General features: G+C 43.2%; 1 long non-coding RNA gene across 1 annotated transcript in view; it reads left to right on the plus strand.

The window, feature by feature from the left end:
- The first annotated feature begins 357 nt into the window (after positions 1-357).
- Positions 358-14,656, plus strand: part of LOC139038629 (uncharacterized) — a 30,773-nt gene continuing 16,474 nt past the window's right edge. Inside the window, exon 1 of the long non-coding RNA XR_011491651.1 lies at positions 358-449. This is a non-coding gene — a long non-coding RNA (uncharacterized lncRNA). The remainder of the gene's footprint in view (positions 450-14,656) is intronic.

Genomic DNA, 14,656 nt, shown 5'->3' on the forward strand with positions numbered 1-14,656 from the left:
GAATATAAAAGGTAAATGTTCAAGTGTAAGAGGGGAGAGTGGGGGAAGAATCCCTGCTAAACCAATGTCTTCTCTTCTCTCTAACCTTGACATGGGCAGAGAGGAGGGAAAGAATGTCTGAGAGTTGTTCCAGAAAGGATAGTGGTCATTTTCTTCCCTGGTTGGATACTTGGGACAGGGAAGTGGCAGCGTTCCCAGATAGATTAGAGGATCCAAGAATAGGGGAGGTTTATGTCCAGCCTTCCATCCAGTTCCCTGGGAAACAATAAATCAGCTATTGCTGCGTAATAAACACCACAGAATCTTGGCATATAACACTAGGCGTTTATCTTTGCTCACAAGTTTGCAGGTTGGTTTTGCTGCTTGTTTCAGGCTGTGAGTCTCCCCCATGTGTCCTCACTGGGGGCCAGCTGTGAGGGGTAGTGACTTCCTATGAATCTACCAGGGAGGTAAGAATTTTTCAGAATGATGAGCAGAAACAAGGCACACCCCTTCAGGTCTAGACTCAGATCTCAGACACTATCGCTTCAGCCTATGTGCCATTTGATCAAAAGAATACAGGACCAAGCTCAACATTAGTGGGTTTCAGAGGAAAACTCCTTCCATAGGGTAAAGATTTGCTGAATAATAATTGAATCTACAACCAGGATGGCAAACACTATCATTTAATTGCAGGGAGTGCTGAGGCAGAAGGGACGGTGGCCATGTCTTGGAGCCCTTGAATCTTTTCCCTGAATAGAGGGAGAAGAAAAATACTTTTTTCTGTGCCCACATAATTGTGAAAATTACATAGTACAATGTCTGAAATATTGTAAGTGCTCATCATGCTTGCATTCTCTTGGCAGCTATGCCATGGGGCTTCCCACATGACTCAGATGGTAACAAATCCACTTGCAATGCAGAAGACCCAGGTCTGATCCCTGGCTCAAGAAGATCCCCTGGAGGAGGAAATGGCAACCCACTCCAGTATTCTTACCTGGAGAATCCCATGGACAGAGGGGCCTGGTGGGCTACAGACCAGGAGGTCACAAAAGAGTCAGACAAAACTTAGCGACTAAACAACAACAGCTATGCCATAGGCTGTGGTTTATTCAGCCTTTAATTGGACATTACATGTTTGACAAAACAGTTATCAGTTTTTGAAGACTCAGTGTGTGCAATTTTTGTCTCAATTAATCCTTTTGATCATCCTGTAAACTAGATCTTATTCTTATTGGTTTGTGTGTAAGAAGGCAGAGACTAGGAAAGTTGAGTCCTTAGCCCTGGTAAAAACCAGAAGAACTGGCATGAGAACACCCATGAGCCCGGGTACAGAGCCTGTGTCTTTCCACTGCCCTGTGCTGTGGCCTGTAAATCCAGGTCTCCTCTCTTCGAGAGCTGTCCTCTTCTGTCTTCTCCCACAGCTTCTGAGCTCTTTCCGAAGTCAACTTCCAGCCACAGCTATGCAGAAACAAGGAGGAAAGCTTAATGGGGTGAATGAAGCAGCTTTCCCTATAGGAGTTTGGTAAACAATTCAAAACCAAGACCAGTGGAGTCCAAGGAAGCGTCTCTTCCAAGAGGCTTTGACAATGCGCAGCTTGCCTGCCTCCAACCAACCCCCGGGGAGTCCAGCTGGGGCAGGGAGACTGAGGCTGTCATAGGCTGGGGGCGGGGGGGGGGGGGTGGTATTGGCAGCCTCCAGCAGGGCCTTCCAGTCTGACCACCACTGGTGATGCTCTATACATCAGGCTTTTAGAGCCGCTGCTGAGTCCGCATGTTAGTTGCTCAGCAGTGTCCCGCTCTGAGACCCCATGGGCTGTAGCCCTCCAGGCTCCTCTGTCCATGGGATTCTCCAGGCAAGAATACTGGTGTGGGTAGCTAGTCCCTCCTCCGGGGAACCCTAACCTATTCCCTCCTCCACGATCGAACCCTGGTCTCCTGAATTTCAGGCAGATTCTTTACCATCTAGGCCACCAGGGAAGCTGAGATCATAGTGGGAGTATTTAATTAAAATCGCTTACAGAAAGGAGAGACTGGGCAGAGCGCCAAGCTTCGCGAGTCTTCTCTCTCCACCATCCCTCTGAGCAGAGCCCCGCCGCCAGGTCCCAGGCCTGTGACTGCTCTCTGTCCCTCTCACCAGGCAAATGGCACAATTGGCTCCTGCGGGGAGCAAGGCCAACCCTGGGCCTTCAACCTCGAGAGTGCACCTCTGGAGCTTTGTATAGTTGTGCACGTGAACGGAAGAGATATAGCTTCTGTTTTATTTAATAGATCATCCTGTAAAGGCTGGTGATGCTGCCTGGAAGTAGGGTTGTGGTGTGATTCTTTTGCATCACAGACCAAACTGTGTTTCCAGGGAGTGACATGTGCCAGGAACAGCGGTCAGTGGGGAACCAAGATACTGTTTTACGAGGATTGTGAGCTGAGATTGTGGCCCAAACACCTCTGCTGAGCTCTCTGGAAATCTGGGCAGAAGCAGATGGCCTAGGCCAGTGTGAAAGGACCCTAGTTGCTTCTTGGAATCTGATGCTCTTCCCTCAATAGGTTTCACTGAGCAACACATGGAAGAGGCAAGATTGCCTGAGCAAATGTTTAGAAGTCTAGAAGAGAAGAGAGAGCTAGAGAGACGTGTCTAGGGGCATCAGCCTACTCCAGGTAGCCAAGTCAGGTGAACACTGAATGTAGGATGGAGAAAGGCGGGCCTTCCAGGACATAACTTTATAACAGGTGGGGCAAGTGGGCCCTGAGAGCTATCAACTCTTCCTGTGGGAAACAGACCTGAGAAGGAGGCACATGGGGACTTCAAGGGAGCGAACAGGATTTGCCTGGCATCCTGAGCAGTATACCTGTCCCCCCTTGTGGTATACTGTACACGTTCCTTGTCTATTTTACCGCCTGGCTGTGAGCTCCTTGCAGGCGGGGCTTGGGTTTTTTTCCTCTTCATGAAATCTTTTCCAAATTCAGTGCCTGGTGAAAAGTACTTGCTCACTAGATACTTATTGAAGGAATAAAGGATTGGTAGAGTTAGAAGTGGGGTCCATGGAGGAAGCAGCCTTTGAGCTAGGCCCTGTACTTCCAATATTTGCCCACTGATCTTACAAGTCATAGTGTTCTCATTTGTAAAAGGAGATGCATAGGTTCTGGGGGAGGAAATACAAAATGAATATAGAGAATTTAAGACAGTGCCTGGTACACAGTAAGATTCAATACATGGTAGTTGTTTCTATTATCGATGTATACTTTACAAGGAGATCAAACCAGTCAATCCTAAAGGAAATCAACCTTGAACATTCATTGGAAGGACTGCTGCTGAAGCTGAAGCTCCAATACTTTGGCCACCTGATGAGAAGAACTGACTCATTGGAAAAGACCCTGATGCTGGGAAAGATGGAAGGCAGGAGGAGAAGGGGGCAACAAAGGATGAGATAGTGGGATGGCATCATTGACTCAATGGACATGAGTTTGAACAAGCTCTGGGAGATAACGAGGAACAGGAAAGCCTGGCGTGCTGCAGTCCATGGGGTCACAAATAGTTGGACACAACTGAGTGACTGAACAACACCACCACAAATACTTTATAAGTGGTCCATTAGAACCCAGGGTGTGGTGACTGGGAGGGCTGGCCGATGTTGAAAGCAGGGTCCAGAAAGGTGGATTGAGCCTCATTGAGAAGGGCCACCCAGCCAGCCTGAGGAATCTGGCCTTATTTTCAGAGATAGGAAGGTTGCATTGGTGTAGGGTTCTAAGTATTGTCTCTGTGGTCAGGTTCCAGACCTCGCTTGACTTCTTGATGACTTTGCGAACTGAGGAGTCTACTTCACATTTTGGGCTCAGTTTCTTCATCTGTAAAATGGGAATCATGAGAGTATAGGACTGCTGTAATATGTTGCCTTAACCTTGTTGACTTACAACAGCCAATTTATTCTCTCATACTCAGGGGGATCAGAAATCAAGAGTCACATCTCTTCTGAGACCCTCTGGAGAATCCTCCCTGCCTTTTCCAGGGGACTCCAAGCAGCTCCCGCCTCTGTCTTTACATAGCAGTCTTCTCCTCCTCTTTCTGTCCTCTCCTCTAAGGCTACTTGTAAGATTTAGGATAATTCAGGATGTAATTTAGGATGATTTCATCTCTAAGATCCTTAATTTGATTACACTTCTGAAGACTCTTTCTCCAAATAAGGTCACATTCACAAATTCTGGGGTGTTGACCTACCTTTTTGAGATCCATCATTCAATCTACTGAAAGAGTATATAAAAATAAGATGTGAAATTTCAGTGATGTGCATGTAAAATGTGTTTAAGAATGCAGGTCATGGTGTATGCCTCCCTCCGAATTCTGCTGTAAATTCCAAGTACACGCATGCTAAATTGCTTCAATCATGTCCAACTCTTTGCAACCCTATGGACTATAGCCCACCAGGCTCCTCTGTCCATGGATTCTTCCGGCAAGAATACTGGAGTGGGTTGCCATGCCCTCCTCCAGGGGATCTTCTCAACCCAGGGATTGAGCCTGTGTCTTTTATCTCCTGCATTGGCAGGTGGGTTCTTTACCACTAGTGCGACCTGGGAAGCCTGTAGATTCCACAGATATGTGCTTTTCTGGGGACCTCTATTCCTAGACTACATTGGTTACTTATTTTCATTGTCTTCCTCCTGTCACAACACCCATTTTACTTTCTGGCTGTTCCTCATGCTGCTTGACTTCCTTGCCTGACTGTGTCTTTTTTCAGTCATTATTATATCAGGTCCCCTACCAGTATTTTTGAATGCATGAATGTTTTTCACTAACAAACCACTATGGAAGCATGAGAAGTGCACAGCCTTTAAGCACACCTGAGTGAATCTCAGTTCTGAAATTTTTCTGAACCTTAGTTTCCTCATCTGAAAAATGGGCACATTATCCTAACCTTGAAGAATTATTGTGAGGATCAAACTGATTTTACTATTTCACTTTAGACTCAGTCTTATTACTCTCAATCTGCCTACCCACAGTATGCATATTTTTCCTTAATTTGCCTTCCTGAGTGATGAATTCATTTTTTCAACATTTACATTACCTGAAAAAAAATCTAAGATTTTATCTGATCAAGACTAATATTTCACCTGTCTTACTAAGACATTACCAGTGTACTTCTGGCTGCTTTTTTTTTTTTTTAATTCATCATCATTGGGGAAAAAGTTCTTATAGTATTGTGAACTTAGCTTACCCAATTTATCCACAACTGAAATAAGTAAGTAAAGTTAAAGTGGCAAGTTGGAAACAAAACCACTACTCAAAATCACAGCAATTGCCTCTGGACACCCTGTGTTTAGACACATTGACGTCTTGTGTAAGTCTTAACTGGTTCATCTCCTAAGTGAAATTACAAATAAATACCATACTTACCAAACTTGAAATACGCAATTTCTTTCCGTTATTCAATGCTGGATAGAAGAGTCCACAGTGAGACTTCCTCAGGAGAAAATTAACCACTCTTGACAGAAGGAAAATAGAAATGTGCCATTTTGTGCACAATCTGCAATCTTTGGCTCAACAGTATTAATGCTTTTAATTTCTAATTGAGCAGAGTGGAAATAAGAGCAATTAATTGTCCATATTCACATTCTCAGTGTTTGAGGTTCAGGGAGGGTTCAGCAATTGACGGGTCTTATTCTGATTTCAGAAAGACAGTTGCCATAGATGAAAATGCTTTGTTAGAAACTTGATAGCATTTTATTCTTGTGGCTTTTTATTCCTTGAGGTTTTTTTTTTCTGTAATTGAAGTATAGTTAATGTACAATGTTGTGTTAGTTTCAAGTATACAGCCTTGTGATTCAGTTATACGTATATTTACATCTGCATATTTTTTTCAGATTCTTTTCAGTTATGGGTTATTACAAGATATAGAGTATAGTTCCCCATGATATACCGTACGTATTTGTTATTAACTTATTTTATATACAGTAGTGTGTGCCTGGGTGCTGTCATTTCAGTCGTGACTGACTCTTTGCGACTCCATGGACTGTAGCCCACCAGGCTCCTCTGTCCATTGGATTTTCCAGGCAAGAATACTGGAGTGGCTTGCCATGCTCTCCTCTAGGAGGTCGTCCTGACCCAGGGATTGAACCCGCATCTTTTACGTCTGCCTGCATTGGCAGGCGGGTTCTTTACCACTAGTGCCACCTGGGTAAAAATAAGCACCACCCTCATAGAGTCATGTGTGCTTGTTGCCGGGTTGCCTGGTCATGTCTGACTCTTTGCGATCCCATGGACTGCAGCCCGCCAGGCTCCTCTGTCCATGGGGATCCTCCAGAATACTGGAGTGGGTTTCCATGCCCTCCTCCAGGGGATCTTCCCAACCCAGGGATCGAACCCAGGTCTCCCACATTGCAGGTGGATTCTTTACTGACTGCGCCACCAGGGAAGCCCAATATAGTAACGTGTATCTACTAATCGCAAATTCCTCATTTATTCCTGCCTCCCACCCTGCTATCCCCTTTGGTAACCATAAATTTGTTTTCTGGGTCTGTGAGTCCATTTCTGTTTTGTAAATAGTCCATTTGTATGATTTTTTAGAGTCCACATGTAAGTAACATATGATATTTGACTTTGTCTGACTTGCTTCACTAAATATGATAATTTCTAGGTCCATCCATGTTGCTGCAAATGGCATTATTTCATTTCTTTTAACAGCTTAGTAATATTGCATTGTGTATGTGCAACACATCTTCTTTATCCAGTCATCTGTTGATGGACATTTAGATTGCTTCTATGTCTTGGGTATTGTAAATAGGGCTGTGATGAACACTGGGATGCATGTATCTTTTAAAATTAGAGTTTTCTCTATATTCCTTGAAGTTTTAAGGAAAAGAAAACATGTGGGCCAGTATAAGATGCTAAAAGGAAGGCAAGATTCATTACTTTATCTCCAGGCATTTGGTCCTGGTCAAAGCTCTCCATCACGAATGAGATATCAGCTTTTCAAGGCCAACATTTTTGTGTATCTGGTACTGTGCTTGAAAGGTGGGTACATTTTCAAGTGTAACTTATATTTTATAGAGGCAGGATGGGAATGGTCATCTGGACACCTGTCTAATTTGCCAACTCCTCACTGGGTCACTTACAGAAATCATGTCCCTTTCCTCTCAGATTCCTCAACTATGAAATGAAAATCTCAGACCAGATGCTGTTTATGTATTGTCAAGATTTGTTATTTTGCAGCTCTGGGAAGTGACTATTCCACTGGCCAAGCATATTGGTCCAATAGGTCTTTCATCAAAGATGAGGAAACGATATATATCATTTTTTACTTTTAAAAGAGCTTGGGAAAAAAAGAAAAGAGCTTGGATAAGATACAAACCAGTGGCTCTCAATCCTGGCTGTGTATTAGAATCACCTGGGGAAATCTTTTATTTTAATTAAACTTTTAAAGAGGTATCATACGATGTACATACATGCAGAAAAGTGAACCAATTAGTGGGTTTTCATAAAGGGAAAACTCCCATGTTTCATAAAGCGAAAGTTTCCCATATTACCACCTCCTGAAGAGATTTCTAAGGTTCAGCTCCCAAGTCATTGAGATGACCACTGAATCAGAATCCCTAGCAAATGGACCAGGGACCATTGTTTCAGTAGGCTCCTAGCCAGGCTGACGTTGCCCTCTGGAAACCCCTCATGAGTGCTCGTGAATTAGTCGCTCCGTCTTGTCTGACTCTTTTGCAACCCTGTGGACTATAACCCACCAGGCTCCTCTGTCCATGGGATTTCCCAGGCAAGGATACTGGAGTGGGTTACCATTTCCTCTTCCGGTGGATCTCCCTGACCTAGGGATAGGACCCAGGGCTCCTGAATGGCAGGTAGATTCTTTACCAGCTGAGCCACCAGGGAAGGAAATGTCTGCCTTAGGTAGATGGTAATCTGTTGTTTTTCAAAGAAACATGAAGGCTCCAGTCATCTACTTGGTAAGGGCCTAGATGTGTTAGCTTGAGGCCTTGTGAATTAGACATGTTGTCAGCGTGGAGTGACCATCCCACAGGGGAGGGGCTCAGGGATCTGTGTATATTCTAGTTCCCGTGATGACCTGACAAAGCTTGAATTACACTCTTACTTTCCAGAAACTGAAGTGCAAACAGTTAAATAAGGTGCCTGAAATCCCATAGCCAGTGTTGGGTTTAAGACTCAAGTCTACCAGATGCAAAACTTCATGATCTTTCCATCTTCCTTGACACACAGACCTCATCTCTAAGATTGAAACCAGTTCCAACAAAACCCAACAACTGCTGAATATGTGCCAGGGTGCATCATGGCAGATGCTGGCGCTAGCTCATGTCAGAGTTTTCAAGCGTTACCTCAGTTCCAGCATAGGTCAATTCTGACTGCATTGGGGAGAATCTAGAAAAACTTTTGATAAGTCTAACTTTTTTGAGATCAAACAAAAATGTTTCTCCATGTAAAGGATTTACAGTGGAATATCTTTAATCTAAAATGTGGCTTTGGTCATATGGAAGTGTAAGGGGCTGCACATATTCTTTTATTGATTAAGAATTTTTGTTCTAGTAGACCTTGTTGGAAAAAAATTCTTGTGAAATCTTCTAGTGCTTAAACATGTTATATAAATCCCCCCTCTGCCATATATGTCTAGCTTTGTGGCTAATCATAGGGCCAAGTAGGATCAATATTCTATAAAACTGTGTCCTATGAAATTCATAGTAGACTTCTCTATGACTCTTTCTTTAGCCTTATTTTATTTTATTATTCTTTTATTTTATTTATTTGTGCTTTGACCATACTGCGTAGCATGTGGGATCTTTGTTCCCCAGCCAGGGATCGAACCCATGCCCCCTTGGAATCGTGGAGTCTTAACCACTGCGCCACCATGGAAGTCCCTTATTATGCTTTCAGTTTTCATATTTGGGGGCTGGGAACTGTTGGCAGTCTTCCCTCTGACATGCCGTGTAAGAAATACAAACTGTAATGTGAGTAGATAATCTGACAGAGATGAGAAACACTGAGGTCAGAAGATGAATCCAATCATCTCTTCTCAAGGGTAACCAGGACAATGATGTTATAACGTTACATACTTGTAAAACAATGTGTAAATACAACATAGCTCCTTTTAATCAACATTCTGGACATGGAAAGTAAGGACAGATAAGGAAGAGTGGCAGAGGTATTCATAGGCTCACACGACACCTTTGTTTTGAACAATAGATCTCAAGTAAAGGGCGGCTATTTGCCCCACCCCAGGAAATATTTGGCAATATCCAGAGATTTTTAATTGTTACAGTGGGAGAAAGGATGTGCTAGCATCTACTGGTTAGAGATCTGGAATATTAATACTAAATATTAAATACTAAATATTCTATAATACATAAGGCAACCTCCCTCCCAACAAAGAATCACCTAGACCAAAATACAAATACAAATGGCACCAAGCTTAGGGAACTCTGGTTTAGGAAATGGTAACATATTTCCCACAGAGGCCAGCTTTTTTTGGTAAAAACAATTGGAAAGACAATGTTATTTCTACTCAGATTGAATAACATGGTGCTAAGGAGACCGTGTATTTGACAGCGTTTGCTTAGACTCTAAGCTAGTTTCCCTCAGGGTATTATTGGAAAATGGAGCTGAGAGAAAACCACTTCCTCTTTGGGACTCAGGTTATTAAGCCTTTCTAATCTCGTCTACCCTCAGCACTCTCCCCTCCCAGTCAATTCTCCTCTGAGGGCAGAATTTGCTATTCTAATGAGAAATAACACACAAACTAAAAAATGATAGCAATGCAAAATGCATGTCTCTTGAGCAAAGTTAATTTAGGTATATAAAATCTCAATAGAAAAACTGTATTTTCTTTTTTTTTTTTTTTAGAATCTTAACTTTGAATAAATGTGGCTGCCATGGTGTCCCTAGGAAAAGGTTGCTAAGGAAACCGAAAGCCAACCCCACAGTCAATGCATCCTATCCCCATGGAATACCATTATGGCCCATCAGTCATCTTGAGAGTTAGAGACACCACAGTGAACAAAATGACGACTTTATCTGTTTATCCCAGGAGAACAGTTTCAAGAAATAGATTTACCCAAAGCCATCAGAAGATTATCTAATGACCCCTCCTGGTAATGAGATAGAAAATGCATGTCACTCACAGCATTGCTATCTGGGAATACATTTTCTAGTCTTTAATATTGTGATTATAAAAATGCAAAAATTTACTTGATGATAGCCTGAAAGACTATATCCATAAGTAAGGTCAATTACATACCACACATAAGTGGTTAATCCTTGGGACACAGTGCATTAATTTAAATATAACCCTTGTATATTTGCTTAAAAAGCTGACAAAAATCCCAGGAAACTCTTCTCTAGGATGCCAGGCACAGGAAGTAATGTTTTTGGTGTATTCTCTACCAGTATGATGGCATCTGGAATACAGCCACAGACAATGGCCAGAGAGAGCTCTGTCGGTGTGACGAGGGTTGTAATGCTACAGAAGGAAGAGCTGTCAGAAATTAGGATTTCTGACAACCTCTTGCACTATTGATGGGAATGTAAATTGATACAACCACTATGGAGAACGGTATGGAGGAGGTTCCTTAAAAATAAAAATAGAGCTACCGTATGACCCAGCAATCCCACTACTGGCTGTGTACTCTGAGAAATCCATAATTCAAAAAGAAACGTGTACCCTACTATTCATTGCCTCACTATTTACAATAGCCAGGACACAGGAAGCAACCTAAATGTCCATTAACAAGTGAATGGATAAGGAAGATGTGGTACATAGAAACAATGAAATATTACTCAGTCATAAGAAGGAATGAAATTGGGTCATTTTTAGTGATGTGGATGAACTTAGAGTCTGTCACACTGAGTGAAGTAAGTCAGAAAGAGAAAAACAAATATTGTGTATTAACTCGTGTACATGGAATCTAGAAACATTGTACAGATGAACCTATTTGCAGGGCAGGAATAGAGACACAGATGTAGAGAATGGACGTGGGGACCCAGCAGGGGAAGGAGAGGGTGGGTTGAGTTGAAAGAGTAGCGCTGACATATTTACATTCCCATCTGTAAAGCAGATGGCTGGGGGGGAAGCTGCTATACATCACAGGGAGCCCAGCTTGGTGCTCTGCAGTGACCCAGAGAGGTGGGATGGGGGAGAAGGGAGGCCCAGGAAGGCGGGGATACATGTAAACATACAGCTGATTCATGCTTTGTACACCAGAAACTAATACAACATTGTGAAGCCATTGTAATCCAATTTAACAACAGTTAATGTGTAATATTAATGGGAAAAAAAGGAAATTGGGATGGTTCATCTGATGGGTAAACAGGAGAGTAAAAGAAACGCCCTAACACCTGCAGAATTGCCCTAGTGATCCCGAGGCCCCATCTGCAGGTGGACCAGCCCAAGCCACATACACAGGTGTTTCAGTACCTGCGGTGAGACATCTCTCTGACATCCCTCTATATTTTGCCTGGACACCCACCAGCCTCAGTAATCTAATCTGTTTCCCAAGGAGCTACCATCTCAGGCACTGTGTGCTCCAGGCCTTGCATCTAAAGGAGCCTCTCAGCTATGTCTGCATGTCATTGCCAGCCTCGGCTCATCTAACCCCCAGAGATATTTCCTGCCTTCCTGATGCAAATGCCTGTGTACCCCCAAGAACAGACACTGACTCCCTCTATGTGTGGACAGAGCAGCTAGCTCTTGTTTGCCTGGGGACTGGGGATTGAAATTCCAGATGTTCAAGCTGGATTTAGAGAAGGCAGAGGAACCAGAGATCAAATTGCCAACATCTGTTGTATCATCAAAAAGCAAGAGAGTTCCAGCAAAACATCTACTTCTGCTTTACTGACTATGCCAAAGCCTTTAACTGTGTGGATCACAACAAACAGTGGAGAATTCTTAAAGAGATGGGAATACCAGACCACTTGACCTGCCTCCTGAGAAATCTGTATGCAGGTCAAGAAGAAACAGTTAGAACTGGACATGGGACAACAGATTGGTTCCAAATTGGGAAAGGAGTATGTCAAGACTGTACATTGTCACCCTGCTTATTTAAATTATATGCAGAGTACCTCATGCGAAATGTCAGGTTGGATGAAGCACAAGCTGGAATCAAGATTGCTGGGAGAAATATCAATAACCTCAGTTATGCAGATGACACCACTTTTTGGCAGAAAGTGAAGAACTAAAGAACTTCTTGCAGAGTGAAAAACTTGGCTTAAAACTCAACATTCAGAAAACTAAGATCACAGCATCCAGTCCCATCACTTCATGGCAAATAGATGGGGAAACAGTGGAAACAGTGAGAGACTTTATTTTCTTGGGCTCCAAAATCACTTCAGATGGTGACTGAAGCCATTAAATTAAAAGACACTTGCTCCTTGGAAGAAAAGCGATAACCAACCTAGACAGCATATTAAAAAACAGAGACATTACTTTGCTGACAAAGGTCCATCTGGTCAAAGCTATGGTTTTTCCAGTAGTCATGTATGGATGTGAGAGTTGGACTATAAAGAAAGCTGAACACTGAAAAATTGATGCTTTTGAGCTGCAGTGTTGGAGAAGACTCTTGAGAGTCCCTTGGACTGCAAGGAGATCCAACCAGTCCATCCTAAAGGAAATCAGTCCTGAATATTCATTGGAAGAACTGATGCTGAAGCTGAAACTCCAATACTTTGGCCACCTGATGCGAAGAACCAACTTATTTGAAAAGACCCTGATGCTGGGAATGATTGAAGGCAGGAGGAGAAGGGGACGACAGAGGATGAGATGGTTGGATGGCATCACCAACTCAATGGACATGAGTTTGAGTAAGCTCCGGGAGTTGGTGATGGAGAGGGAAGCCTGGCATGCTGCAGTCCATGGGGTCACAAAGGGTCGGACACGACCGAGCAACTGAACTGGGGATCAGCTGGGGCTCCCGTAAGCAAGCGAGCTTCTCTGCCACTCAGTGGGCTATAACCACACCTGCTACAATGAGATTGGAACCTCTTCCAAGTTGGTGCTTCTTGGAGTACTCTACAGCAGTGCCAGGGTAACCTTTAGGGTTTTCTTTCCTTTTTTTAAACTTTTCACTTTATATTGGAGTATAGTTGATTATTCATTGGAGGGATTGTTGCTGAAGCTGAAGCTCCAATACTTTGGCTATCTGAGGCAAAGAGCCAACTCTGAAATAGACACTGATGCTTGGAAAGATTGAAGGCAAAAGGAGAAGGGCGTGGCAGAGGATGAGATGGTTAGATGGCATGACTGACTCAGGGAACATAAATCTGAGCAAACTACAGAAGATAGTGGAGGACAGAGGAGCCTGGCATGCTAGATTCCACGGGGCTGCAAAGAGTCAGACATGACTTTGCAAGTGAACAACAATCACATAGTTGACTAACAATGTTGTGATAGTTTCAGTTGCACGGCAAAGCGATTCAGCTATACACGTGTCTATTCTTTTTCAGTTATACACACATCTATTCTTTTCAAATTCTTTTCCCATTTAGGTTATTACATAATATTGAGCAGAGTTCCCTGTGCTGTACAGAAGACCCTTGCCAGTTATTCATTCTACATAGCAGTGTGTGCATGTCCATCTCTAGCTCCCTAGGATTTTCTTTCTATCTTTTTTGTTCTTCCCCATCATAGCTTAATGATAAATTCTATTTACACTTCCTCTGTTCAAATGCTTACTTCATAGCATTTGTCTTTGGGTGGGACCCACACTGATACATCCTTCTACTGCACAACCTCTACCCCAGAAATTATGTCAGTTCATAAAAATGAATGCTGATTTCATTTGTTTGGTTAACAAGAACAAAACCAAAATTGTGTACAGGTTCTAGAAACTGTTCCACATTTCCCAAGGTGGCTGCTCTCAAAGGTAGATTGCTCTGATGAGGCTTGAATTAAAGCAAGTGTCAGTTTCCTTTTCTTCCTTTTCCTAGAAATGCACACTCCTTCCAGACAGGAAACAGCCCCTTGTTTGAACAAACTACATGGATCTGTAACACAATTTACTACATGAGAGCATGAGAAGCATCATGCTCCTCTCAGAGGGGAGAATTACTTTCCTGTCTGTGCAACATGAATGTTAAATCCCATCCCCATCTTTCTCCATCACTCTGTGTGTGTGTGTGTGTGTGTGTGTGTGTGATGGAGTTACAACAGCACAGTGATTACCATGTGCTAGGCACTTTTTTAAACATCTTTATATCCTAATTTATTTAATCCTAGTCACCACATTCAGTTCAGTCGCTCAGCCGTGTCCGACTCTTTGTGACCCCATGAATCGGAGCATGCCAGGCCTCCCTGTCCATCACCAACTCCCGGAGTTTACTTAAATCCATGTCCATTGAGTTGGTGATGCTATCCAGCCATCTCATCCTCTGTTGTCCCCTTCTCCTCCTGCCCTCAATCTTTCCCAGCATCAGGGTCTTTTCTAGTGAGTCAGCTCTTCACATGAGGGGGCCAGAGTACTGGAGTTTCAGCTTCAGCATCAGTCCTTCCAATGAACACCTAGGAATGATCTCCTTTAGGATGGACTGGTTGGATCTCCTTGCAGTCCAAGGGACTCTCAAGAGTCTTCTCCAACACCACAGTTCAAAAGCATCAGTTCTTCTGTGCTCAGCTTTCTTCACAGTCCAAATCTCACATCCATACATGACCACTGGAAAAATCATAGCCTTGACTAGACAGTC

Source organism: Odocoileus virginianus, chromosome 16 (assembly GCF_023699985.2).
Source record: "Odocoileus virginianus isolate 20LAN1187 ecotype Illinois chromosome 16, Ovbor_1.2, whole genome shotgun sequence".
Lineage (NCBI taxonomy): Eukaryota > Metazoa > Chordata > Mammalia > Artiodactyla > Cervidae > Odocoileus > Odocoileus virginianus.